The 14,186-nt window shown below is 31.8% G+C and overlaps 1 protein-coding gene across 1 annotated transcript in view; it reads left to right on the forward strand.

Annotated features, from left to right (window-relative positions):
- The first annotated feature begins 2,087 nt into the window (after window positions 1–2,087).
- LOC126880554 (SNF-related serine/threonine-protein kinase-like) overlaps window positions 2,088–14,186 on the forward strand; it is a 111,992-nt gene continuing 99,893 nt past the window's right edge. The window contains exon 1 of the mRNA XM_050644485.1: window positions 2,088–2,443. The gene's annotated coding sequence lies outside the window, so the exon portion shown is untranslated. The remainder of the gene's footprint in view (window positions 2,444–14,186) is intronic.

Consider the following 14,186-nt stretch of genomic DNA (forward strand, 5'->3'; position numbering starts at 1 on the left):
GTCAAAGCCATTTTTCAGAAAAAAAAAAATAAATAAACAATTAAAATGAAGCACAAAGTTCAAAGAATATGCATGTATTTATTAAGCTAAATTTTCTAGAAACAAAGGATAAAATGTTTTCATTTTCAATACATTTACTTACAAACAGGCACACATAGCCAGAAAATGTGCTTGAGGGGGGTCCAAACACAACTCAACTTTTTTGTTAAATTAGACGATAAGGTATTGAAAAAATATTCAGAAACAATGTTAGATCTATATGCAAAATTTGAAAAAACTATTTTAACATTTTAAAAATTGCAATTTGTTGTTATATTCTCATTTAATTATAAATTATTTTTCAATTTAATAAAATATTTTAACCATGTAAAACTTACTTTTTGTTTTAATTTTTCAAATTACTTTTACTAAAAGATATAACTTCTATATGACGACAACCTTACCCTAGTAAGTTGTTTTTTAATACCTAATTTCACCATTGTATCTTTAATATCATTCTATATAAAGCGTCCCTGATGATATTAGTGACTACTAACGAAATAAAGGATTCCGTAGAAAAGAGCACACCTGGGCTGAGGGCACTCCAAATGTATTTAAATTAAATTTATTTATTAAATTAATTACCACCAAAAGAAGAATGTATGTAATTTATTTATTTCAAAATACATATTATTACTGCTGTCAAAAACAGAAAAAAAATATTATTTAAGAAATGAACATTGCTTTTCGCTTAAATTTAATGATTAAGCTATCACCCACCTGCCTCTTGGCAGTTAATAAACAATATTAATTTATTTAGAAATGGAGTCACCTGGGCTTTGCCGACCTCGATAAATGTTGACTTATCAAAAAAGAACTATTATAAGTATTATAAAAATAAAATATAAGTAGGTAGTAATACTGTAAAAAGTACCTATAAGTACTTATAGGAGGCAATAATGGTACCACAATTGGAACATACACAAATGTTTTGAGTGTTTAAGGGAACAAATACATACCACCATAAAATTTTTATGGGGTGCACAAATTTCACTGTTATTTTTTTAAGATGTTCCTGCCAGAAGAAAGCCAAATGCCATTTTCAATATAAAATCTAACAGTTTTCGATATATTGGAAAAAATCGATTTTCATTTTGTAACTTCAAAGTGCTGTAACATTTAAATGTGCTCGTTCAATCGAACTATTTTTGGACTTTGGTCCTGAGAATACAAAATACTTTGTATGTGATTTAATTTAGTTTATACCTTCTACCTTTTTGGTACACCCTGTATAATAGTACTGAATTTATTTAGTAATAACATTTAAAAAATAATTATAGAATATACGTTATAAACAAAAAAAGAATGTGTGTGTACTTTGTAGGCACGTAAGAAGTTATACTTCTATATTATATGATTTCAACGAAATAAATATACTTAAAAGTTTATTTGTATTTGATTTAATTAATAAACTAATTTTGATATTACCAATTTCAAATTTTTTTTATTAAAACAACACCAAAAATTAAAAAAAAGGATAACAATCGTCCGTGTCGGGATTTGAACCCGGGACCTTCGCGTTATGTAGTCGAATGCTCTACCAATAACCCATCAGGATTTTGTTTTTACGGCTTCTGGGACGTAATTACAAACGACGGTGACAAATAGATCAAGTGACGTATTAAAAATATAATAATGTTTAAAATACTTATTATCTTACTCCCAATGAAAACAAATCCAAAGACACAAAAATTATAATAAATATATTTAATAAAAACACTAATTAATATATTTTCAAACTTAGTTGCGCTGATACATAAATTGGATGATTTAGCAACTAACAACATACTGTCGGTGTGCGCATGCGCCAGGGAATGTAAAAATTCACCCTCGTGCCTAAAGAAGTATAACTTCAAACATATTTATTATATACACTTTTAAACAAATTATAAAATAATATATTAAATAACTACTTGAATTAATTAGAATTATTTTTCTAAAGGTATAACGTATAACTACTAAACGTAAATCTGGCAACATGTCTGTTGGCATTTAAACATCAAATCAAATGTCAACTTCAGTTTCTTTTGGCTTGCGTTCAATTTACTCCCTTGAGTTAAATGTTCTCTTTTTAGCAAATGGAAATGGAATGTACTTTTCTCGATCTTTCTCGTACTCGCTGTCGTAATAAGCAATCACACACCCAAACAAAATTTAAATGTCACTTGCCATTTGCTTTGTAGATCGAAAACTTTTCCCATAATTATAAAACAAATATTCGTGTGATTAGTTTTAAATGTTCATGTTGTGTATAGTTTTCGCCAGTGTTATTAGAGCAAAAGATGTGTAAAAGTCTTTTCGTTTCGCGTTATTATCAACATAAGAAGTTTGTTTTTAAATGGTGTGTGGAAGTCGGATAGAATAGGAGGTACCCATGTCACTCAATTTTTAGTATTTGTGATTGGTAAGTAATTATTTACTTTACATTACATAGATTATTACAATACAGAGTACAGTGTTTAAGCCACTTCGAGTTAATAAGCTATTTGGTACTTTCAACAGAGATTTAATTTAGAACAGACATTAGAATATAAAAGCTTATGTATTGGTGTCTTTTTGGCACTATGTGCGAATTTTTAGTGAGCCAAGTTTAGTCTACCCTGCTTCTACAATTTATATTGTGACTATCATTGTTCAGAAGAGTATATATCTGCAAATTTATTAAAAAACCAGGCCTTTACTGTTTTCTGAATGAGTTTATATCATGACCAGCCACTTAGTACACAGACTTTTTGGTGCCTTCTTTTTTCACTGTTTTTGAGTTGGTTAACTTGCTAAGACTTTAATATTATATTTTTATAATACTAATATTAATATTTTTACTTTTTTCTATTTTGTACTTTGACCTGCAATTTAACAGCCTATTATTTCTGTTTTATATTGCATTTATTCTTTTCTTACCTAACAACTGGTACTCCCACATACTGGCCCACTGATAACAACAAAATTCCTAATCTGTTAGACTTTGCTATAACTAAGGGAATACCTGAAATACACAGCGACATCACCCCCAGTTTTGATCTACATTCGGACCACAGTCCCATCTTGATTACCTTAAGTACCAATATAATTTGGAAAACTCTTGTACCAAGGCTATGTTCCAGTAACACGAATTGGGTTCAATACAAAGAAGAAATCAATGAAAAAATATCTCTTGACATTCGACTTAAGTACAAAAACGATATTGAAGAACCTGTGAAATATTTAACGGAACAAATACAACAAGCCGCTTGGAAAGCTACTCCTGTAAAGGAAAAAACCATTGATGAAAGGTCCACTTTAGAACTAGTAGAAGAGAGAAGAAGAGCCCGTCGCAAATGGCAAAGAACAAGAAACGCGATAGATAAAACAAATCTAAACAGGCTCACACACAGACTTCATTTCACTATCCAAACAGCCAAAAACGAATCCTTTGAGAGATATGTCACAAACCTTTCTCTTGACGACAACTCTCTTTGGAAAGCCACAAAGAAATTCAAAAAGCCGGTAGTAACGAAATCACCAATTAGGAAAAATGATGGAACCTAGGCTCGATCAGATATAGAAAAATCCAACAGATTTGCAGAACATCTATCAATTGTCTTCTCCACCCCACAGGCCAACGATATTAACAACGAGAAAATTAGAGACTTCCTCAATGCACCCTGTCAGCTATCATTACCACTAAAATACTTCTCACCAAACGAAGTCCATAACGAAATTAACCTGCTTAACCCTCATAAAGCTCCAGGATTTGACCTTATAACTGGCGAAATCTAAAAAAAACTCCCAAGAAAAGGTGTCGTCTTAATAATAGCCTCCGTTTTTTAATAGCCTCCTGAGACTATGCTATTTTCCAGTGCAATGGAAGTATGCACAAATTATAATGATACCCAAACCTGGTAAACCTCTAACTGAAGCCAGTTCGTACAGACCAATAAGTCTGCTTCCGACTTTATCAAAAGTCTTCGAAAGGTTTTTTTTATTTATTTATTTATTAACGGGGTACCACCCAATTTAATATATACACAAAATATTATAATTATCTAGTGATACAATAAACATAAAGATATAGTAAATATGTATGACAAAAATTGGCGATGTAGCTATATAGAAAAAACAAATATTAAAATAATACAAAGTAAATAACAAATATAAATCACATAAGATTACAAATTTTTTTTTAAACACTGTCTACAAACATTTTCCGAAGCGCACAGCAACAAATCCAGGTCTATTCTATTTCCATTTAGAATGATTCTACTCAGCGGAGAATGCCTACCAAAGTTGCAGCGATGAAATTTAATTGCAAAATTTTGGGATGTTCTAGTAACTCTAGAGGGAACATTAAAGTCAATTAGAGACAGTAAATCATTGCAATTAATTTTTGAATTCAGTATTTTATGAAAAACAAAACATCAGCATACATCCGTCTGGAAGATAGCCTAGGAAGGTTTAATTTATTTCTAATTTCTGAGTAGGAATGGTCACTTAAAGGTTTGTGTAATTTAAAACTCAAGTACCTAATGAATTTATTTTGGACTTTTTCAAGCTTGGCTATATGGACTTCATAAGTGGGTGACCAAACAACTGAGCAATACTCAAGAACAGATCTAACTAGGGAAATGTAAATCAGTCTGATGGAACTAATGTTATGCAAACATCTAGAAGTTCTAATAATGAAGCCTAACATTTTAAATGCCTGGTTATTCACATAATCAAAATGAGCGCAAAAATTTAGTTTGGAATCTAATTGAACACTTAGATCTCTTACAGTTGATACAGCCTTCAGTGGTTCTTCAGCTAATTTGTAATTATAAAAGAGGTTGTTAATTCTTCTACAGAAACTAATAAAGTGACATTTTCCAACATTAATGCTCATTTGGTTCCAATTGCACCATGCCATAATTTTGTTAATATCATCTTGAAGTTTTTCACAATCACAGTGTCAAAAGCTTTGGAGAAATCTGTATAAATAGCATCCACCTGTAGTCTCCTTTCCAAAGCATCAGATATGTATTGCGTGAAAAGTAAAAGATTTGTAGAAGTTGATCTACCTGAAAGAAAACCATGTTGCTCTTCAATTAGTACATTGCATAAAGGTGTTTTAATAGAGTCGCATATTATACTCTCTAGAATTTTAGGAATAGAAGAAAGAATGCTTATTGGTCTGTAGTTAGCTATATTACTCCTGTCACCTGATTTATGAATAGGAACAATAAAACTAGATTTCCACAAACTTGGACAAATACCTGAATCAAGTGAATGAGAAAACAGAAAATATAAGGGATGGGTTAAAGTACATCTACAATTTTTTAATAGTATGGGTGGAATTCCATCAGGTCCAGAGCTTTTAAAAATGTCTAAATTGGCTAATTTTTCAAATATGATTTCAATAGATACATTACAAGAATTCAGACTCACTGTTTTTTCATATTCCAAGGTGGGCTGTATTAAATCATCATTTACTCTGTAAATATTTTGAAAGCATTGCGCAAAATTATTAACAATATCCGCACCATTATTAAGCACTGTGTTTCCAAGAAACATAGTGTTTGGTAGACCATTATTTTTGCGTCTGCTGTTAACAAACTTCCAAAAGTGCTTTACGTTTGAACTAATTCTAGATTCAGTTTGACTTATATAAATATCATGACATGACCTGCTTAATTCTTTGCATGTGGTTCTCAAGGAAGAGAAAAGTAGATAATCGTCCCAAGAATTTGTTTGTTTATATATCTTATGAGCAATTTTTTTCCTAAATATTAATGATTTTAGGTCATTAGTCATCCAACGAGGAAATTTGGGATTTTTTAATCTTACACGTGGTATTGAACAATGGATGCCAAACTGCAATATGGAGTAGAACAGTTCCGTGGCCTCGTTAATATCACTGCAAATACCTAAAACATTCTCCCAGGAGATACTAGCAAGATACATATTAAGAGCAACATAGTCTCCTCTCCTAAAATTGAAGGCAAAACTATCATATTGAAGCTCAGGCATATTATCTTTAATAGCTAAAGAAATAGATAACGCAGGATGATAACGATCACAAGGCAATAAATAATCATTAGCAATTTCAACTGTTACATTTTCATTATCATTAGCAAAAACCAGGTCAAGTAAAACTCCGTTGCAATTTGTGATGTGATTAAGCTGAAATAGGTTATAAAATGCAAAAGTATCAACTAAAGTATCAGTAGCAGTGTTACTATTATTACTAAAGACACCTCTTTTATCATGGTACCATTCGCTATTTGGCAGATTGTAGTCTCCTGTTAGAATGAACTTGTGTTCAGGAAAATTGTTACAGACAGATTCTATACTGATACAATGATTCTCATAGGATATTAAGGCTGAATTAGGAGGAAGATAAACTGTACCAAATATATAACATTCATTCAGAGTGCAAACTTCAACAAACAGTTCCTCCAAGTGAACATGTGGTAACAGAATAGACCTCGATGAGTAATATTTTTTAACTGCAATAAGGACACCCCCTCCAATTACTTTATCACTAGTTAATGGAGAGCGGTCCTTTCGATATACCGGGTGGTGAATTGGAAAGCGGGCCATAGGAAACTCAATGTAAAATTCTAAACTGTTGAATTCCTGCTTCCCTAATTATTTTACATCAAAAGTCATAAGAAACTATTTGTAGAGAATTGAAATCTGTATTGAAAACAACTGTTAATATTGTTCTACGAACAATAATTATTCAAAATTTTGTAAAAATATAATACATTTTTCAGAGTAATATGCCAAAGTTAGGCCACACGCAATACCATAATGTGTATAAGGTTGCATTTGTTGACAATAAATTTATTATATTAACAATTTGAACTGTCAATTTTTTTATTTATTTTATCAATTACTGTTTAAAACACAATAAAGTTGATAAGATACCTTTAGTTAAGGAGAAGTATTAATAATAAAGATATCTTCTTCAGTCAATAATGTGCTCACTGTCAGTTAAATAATAACGTGTGGCCTAACATGCCCACACATACCTACTGCGGTAAATACATTATATTTTTCAAAATTTTGGAATGTGTTTAAATCGTAGAACAATTGTAACTTCTGTTTCTAATACAGATTTCAATCCTCTACAAATAACTTCCGATGATTTTTGATGTAACATAATTAGGGAAGCAGAAATTCAACAGTTTAGAATTTTACATTGAGTATCCTATGGCCCGTTTTCCGATTCACCACCCTGTATATTAAAATCTAAAAGTCCCAATTCGTCATTACTGATACCATCACACAACCACGACTCAGTAAATATAAGCACATCATAGTCAGTTGTAGCAGCACTTTCTTCAAGAGCAGTAAGCTTGGTTCTAATTCCTCTAACATTCTGATAATACACTGTTAGTTCACCAGACACAATGTGGGAGGTACCCCTGGAATTCAGTTTTTTTTCTGAATTACTATTTTTGGAACGCCACGAATGTACCTAATGGTAAGATTTTCTTCACCTTTTGAAACCCTATCTGCCAAATTAGTACGAAGTTCACTTAGGTACTTTCTCTGTAGATAGGTAGAATCGGAGCTAATCTTAATATTGGATGTAGCAAGTTTATTTTTATTTTTTAAAATTGACAGTGCTACATTCTTATTTTCCAGGACTACTTTAAGCGGACGTGACATATTATTCTTGACATTACCAAGTCTAATGACTTTTTTAACTTGAATGTTGGGGTTAATCACGCTTAAAGTGTGTTTAACTTTATTCATATCTTCTTCAATTCTTGCTGGTGCTGTGCTAGAGTTGGTTTCATGAAGGTTATAAATAATAATATTATTCTCACGAAATTTACGTTCTTCAACTTCCTGGATGATGGTATCAAGATCTGTGGCTTTATTATCTCTAGGCAGCTCTAGTGAGCTAAGTTTATCAATAAGTTGTTCCACTTTTTGTTCAAGAGAACTTATTTGTTTCTTCATCATAGGAATCATTTTAATTCCATCCTCACAGGATTCGCAAAAAAGTTTAAGGACTCTTCTACCCTTCAACTCCAACACCCTGATTTCTGATGCAGTCAGATTGGCACATTGATGATGAATATTTTGACTGCAACCATCACAAACCCAATATTCACCACCACTGACATCCAACAAACATTTTGTGCATGACATATTTAAAAATTTAGATCAAGCACTGGCCTATCTTCAAAATATATTATTTGTAGAAGTACTGATAACTTTTTATGAAGAGTACTTAAGTTTTTGTTGAACTCAATTAGGAGAATATGTGCTTCTAATTGCAAATAAATGCAATTTCTGGAACATTCACTAATAAAAATGAAAGATAACTTACAGATTAATAGGGTCTGAACTTTTACGTATTTTTTGATACAAAACGACACATTAAACACTAAGAAATATCACTTAAATTGTACATCATTAACAGAGCAGAAAAATATGTGCTTTCGCCAGTAAGTATCACATTGGAATAGGTTAATCCTTAATGATCAGGAATCAGGATTTTATATTATTCTTAGCAGTACCTTTACAATTATAAAATATTGTATAACCATATTCCACCATGGGTCTGCAAATCATTTTATAAATACAGTACAACCTGCCATATCCAGACCTGTCATATCCGGACCTCCCCATATCCGGACGGTTCTGCGCCGTCCGGATCTACTGAAATCTACCGAGAAAGGCAGTCCTGCTGTTGGACAATGCACTAAAAGAAGAACTAAAATATGGCGAAATAATGTATCATGGAACGGCGTTGATTACTGGAATGTATGAAAGAGAAAACGTTTCAGAGACTGTAAAAGAAGTAGTGGTCTTGATAATCCAGATTTTTTCATATCCGGATCGGTCTGTCGCCACATTGATCCGGATATGGCAGGTTTTACTGTATTGGCAGCAGTTTGAATCATAATTCCCTCATTCTTGTGTCTAAGCTTCTAAAGTGTTTTGCTCTAGTTATAATTTTTCTTTTTATACATGATTGTGATAGTTGAACTTCAATTTGTTGTTCATTTCAATAACATTGTAACAAAATTACTTACTATTGGATAGTTCTTAATCACATATATGTTACCTCAGTAGAGATTATACAATAGAGGAGACAGCAGTAAACCTTTTGAAACTCCTTGCTGCATTAAAAATTACTGGGAATATGTTCCATTAATTTTGACCATACTTACGCCTGCATCTTGTAAGACAATCACCAACAATCAATAGTAGTGAAGGGGAGCAGTTCATCTCGTGAAGTTTGTATAATCATTATGCCAAATGGAGTCGAAAACCTTCTTGATATCTAAGAAAACTCTGGCAGTCTTCAGTCTTTGTAATCATACTGCCTTTACATTTGATGTTACTATTGAAAGAGGATGGATTGTTGATGATTTTTCCCTAATTCCAAACTTACTGCTTTATTGGGAAATAAGCCACAATTTATTTTAAAAATGAAATTTATTGATGTTTCAACTTCCACTTCGGAGGTTGATATCGAAATACAAAATATTTTGTGTAATATGTTTATCGTGTTTTGTGTTTATCGAAATACAAAATTTTAACAGTGGAGTAAACTTGTCTGCGGTTGCACCAATTACAAACAAGCGTTACAGCACGGTAAATTTGAATTTCTCCTCCTGGTTTAAAAACATCTTATAATTACTTTAACATATTAAACATTTTGAATTAGAAGATGATGTTCAACTGTACAAACAATTTGTATATGTGTAAAGATGTTATCATTATTGATATTGATTTAATAGAAAGAAAACTCGCAACTTAGTTATACAAAAAGGAAACAAATATACAAATGTAAAAAATGTCAGTGAGAGAGAGAGAGAGAGAGATATAAAATGGTTTTCATAAATTAGATTTTTAACTTTCGTTTGCCCCATGTTCTCCCACTACAATAATAAATATTTTATTTAGAAATGTTCAGATTTTTATTAGGAACATTTTGGTCCTTTACTCACTTTTTGGCATTTTTTTTCTGTTTCTTTTGACACCTCTATGGTTTAGTGATAACAATATAATGTATTTGAATTTGATCATTTTTATTATTATTTGATTATGTCTACACAAGTTCTTAAAACTTTACATTGTACCTGTTCAGATTGTTGTTATCTTGTATAATGCCAATATTGATTTAATTTACCAATGTAAAGACACTTTTATAAAGTTAATTTAAATTTATTACCTGATAACCCCTAGATATTAATGAAGTGCTTACCTATTAGACATAATTAAATGGATTGTTTAACATACAAGTGGATAATGTTTACAAATTAATATGTTAATGTTATTAAATATACCTTCTAGTAAATTAAATAAGTATATTATCAAAGTCCACCATAATATTTGATCTTGAATTGTTTGCACATTGCTATTAAACAGTATCATCTTGTTCTCTGCTTTTAAATGTTTCAAGGTATCTGCTGTTATTAATGCTATTAAAAGTACCAAAACATGAACCCAGTAGTTAGTATAAAATCTGTTTGTCAGTAAAGTATAAAAAAAATATGCAATTGAAAGTATGTATAGTAGTTTTATTTTTAAGCACTCTAAAAGACAAAAAACATGTTAATCCATTATAAATCTGTTTCTTTTAAGAATGCATGTTTAATTAATTATTTAATTAGTTTTTTAATGGATTAAATAACTGGTGGCTTATTAGATATTTATTTATTTATTTATTTATTTATTTATTTATTTATTTATTTACGGCATCCATTTACAAGTTTTACACACAACAAGTTACACCTCAACAATAATAAATTATTAAAATAATAAACACATCAGAATAATACAAACAAACATATTGTAAGAACAATACATAACTACAACAAACTTATTGTAAGATACCCCTTAGTTGTTTTTTGAACAAACCAATTTTGGAGTCAAAAATATCCATTTGTCTTGGCAGGCTGTTAGCATTCCGAACCAATCGTGTAGTCGGTTCATTTATACCAAAATTAGTGTGGTGAAATGGCACTGAAAAGATTTCTGATTGTCTGTTGCTTCTACTAGGAACTTTAAGACTAAAAAGTGATATCAATTGAGGACAATCTATGAAAGCATTAATAACTTTGTGTAGGAAGCATAAATCTAACAATGTCCTCCTTGACTCAAGTGTTGGTAAATTTAGACTATCTCTTACCCACTGATAGTCATATTCCTCTCTCCTGTATCCACTCTTATAAGCTGCTACCCTCAAAAATTTATTTTGGACTCTTTCAATATGTTCAATGTAACAGTTGTATGATGGGGACCATACAACTGATCCAAACTCTAGAATGGGCCTAACGAGACCACAATAAAGTTTTCTAAATGTGAACAAAGACAGGTCTGCAGATGTGCGTTGGATAAATCCCAGTACTTTCATCGTCCTGTTTGTTACTTGATTGATGTGGCATGAGAATGACAGTTTGGTGTCTAATCAGATTCCCAAATCTGATACTTCATTTTTAGGGGCTAATGGCAAGTTATTAATATAATAAACGAATGTAATTGGATTTCTTTTCCTCGAGAACATCATTTTACGACATTTGTTTATATTAAGTGACATTCTGTTTAAACTGCACCAATCATAAAAAGATTTAAGATCTTCCTGTAGTATAACAGCATCATCCCAGGATTGAATTTTTCTAAACAGTTTTACATCGTCAGCAAACATAAGAACACTACAATTTTTAATTTTTTCTACTAAATCAACCAGAAACAAGAAAACAAAACAGGGCCACAATGAGAGCCTTGCGGCACGCCCGATTCAGAACCCGATACCGAACTGGTATTTCAATCGAAGTAACACCTCCTAAGTTAACTGCCTGCGTACGGCCGCTAATAAATCTCTTAGTTTTTGTAATAGGACCCCATGGTTAACCCGATCAAATGCTTTAGAAAAGTCAGTATAGATCGAGTCAACCTGGAATCCCTCTTCAAAGCTGTTATATATATGATTGACATACAAAACTAGGCTGGCATCTGTTGACCTCCCTTTCATAAAGCCAAATTGTTCAGGATTAAAAATGCCTCTAAAACACCATGTCAGTTTCTTACTAACCAAACAATCAAGCAACTTTGGCAGCTCTGACTGATTACAGACAGCTCGATAGTTTGATATGTCGTTCCTTGCACCTGATTTAAAAATCGGCTTTAAAAAGCTCTTCTTCCAGAGACTGGGAAAGCTACCAGTACCAAGTTATCTGTTAAAAATAAACAAAATTGGTTTTGTAAGTACACATATACATTTTTTCAGAAAATAGGCTGGGATTCCATCCGGCCCTGCACATAATCGGTTTTTACAACTTGCAATAGTATCATAGACCTCAGTTGCTGTAAGTATTATGGAACTCAAACAAATCGAACTTTCAAAACTAAAAAAAGGTAAAGTATCTTGTTGGTCATCTGAGTAGACAGATGAGAAATATTCTGCAAACATATTGGCAGAGTCCTTGACATTCAAGCCAACTCTGTCATTATAGACCATTGTAGTTGGTATGTTATACCCATTTCTTTTGCTTTTAATGTAAGACCAAAAATATTTTGGATTATCGGAAATGTTGTTTTGTATCCTATCTAAATACTGTTTCTGACAGTCTGCTCTTAAAATTTCACACTGATTTCTTAAAGCCACGAAACGGTCATAATCATCTTGCCTATTACTAATTTTATATTGTTTGTGGGCCTGTTTTTTACATACAATTAGGTTACGCAGCTATTCTTCTTCTTCTTCTTTTGGCATCATAACCCTGGATGGGTTTTTGCCTGTCTGTCTCTCTTGGGCCCTTTTCCTCCATTGTCTTATATTCATGGTTTTCAGGTCGTCCTCCACGTCATCCAACCATGTTGTCCTGGGCCTTCCTTTTTTTCGCCTTCCTACCGGCTTCCACTGTAATATCTTCTTTGTAGTTTTTGTATCTTCTTGTCGCTGAACATGTCCCAGCCATGACAGTCTTTGACTTTTCACATCTTACATCTTACATCATACCCTTCATTCAGTTCATTAACTTTTCCCCGTCATTAACCTTAACCCGTCTCATTAGATATGGTTTGAAAATAGTGAATATTTGACATGACAACTCCTTCACGTAAGGAGTTCATGCCCTACATAACTATTTACTGGATCTGAAATATCAATATAATAAAAAATTTACTTATATATTGGCGAGTTTATTCTTCTTTTTATGTATTCCAGGCCTTAGGATTGGTTGTATTCAGTTTTTTCTATTGGAATCAAACCACAAATCTCTGAAATGACGGTGAACACACCAGATACATAAAAATCATGCGTAGAGTGAGGCAAGGCTGTAGTTTGTCTCCTCTAATCTTTAATCTCTATTCTGAAAAAATATTTAGCGAAAGTTTGTACGAAATTGTAAAAGGCATTCTATTAAACAGGTATCACTTGAACAATATCAGGTATGCAGAAGATACAACTTTTTTTGCATTGTTATGGACAAGGTAAATATTGTCATGATTGTTGCCAACATTCTTCAACGTTCAACAAGCTATTGCAAAATCTAATAGTATGTTCTTTAAAGGTAAAATATTGCAAAACCTCTGCATATTAAAGAACCGCTTGTATTGACATGAAATTTGGCATACACATAGCTAACAAGTCAAAGAAAAAAAGTGATATTATGCCGATGTGTGCTTTTGCCCTAGAGGTGAGTTTCACCCCCTTTTGGGGGTGAAAAATATATGTTCGAAATAAGTCCGGAAAGGCGGAAATGGATAAAATGGCTAATTCTAAGCAACTTTTGTTCTATAAAGTTTTTTCACCAAGTTAATACTTTTCGTTTGCGAGTGAATATGTTAATTTTTCTACAAAATAACCACGTTTTCAGACGGTTTTTCGCAAATAACTCAAAAAGTAAGTATTTGGTCGAAAAAATTCTTATCAAAAATAAGCATGTAAAAAAGTGAAAGACATGGTGTATATACTAGGTTATTATACATAGTAGAAGCAGAGTTATAGCTAATGAAAAATAGGTTCATATTCGTCAAATTCCAAATCGAATATTTTAACGTGCCATAACCAAAAAACGAAGCACTTTTTTGGGAAAAACTCATTTTAACTTTTTTAAAGTGTTCAAAAAATGCTTATTTTTGTGTTAAAAAAAATTGTTAGCAGCAAAAGTACTCAAGTTAAGCTCAAAATAAAGTTGGTCCCTTTTTTTTTGGTA

Source organism: Diabrotica virgifera, chromosome 2 (genome assembly GCF_917563875.1).
Source record: "Diabrotica virgifera virgifera chromosome 2, PGI_DIABVI_V3a".
NCBI classification, from domain to species: domain Eukaryota; kingdom Metazoa; phylum Arthropoda; class Insecta; order Coleoptera; family Chrysomelidae; genus Diabrotica; species Diabrotica virgifera.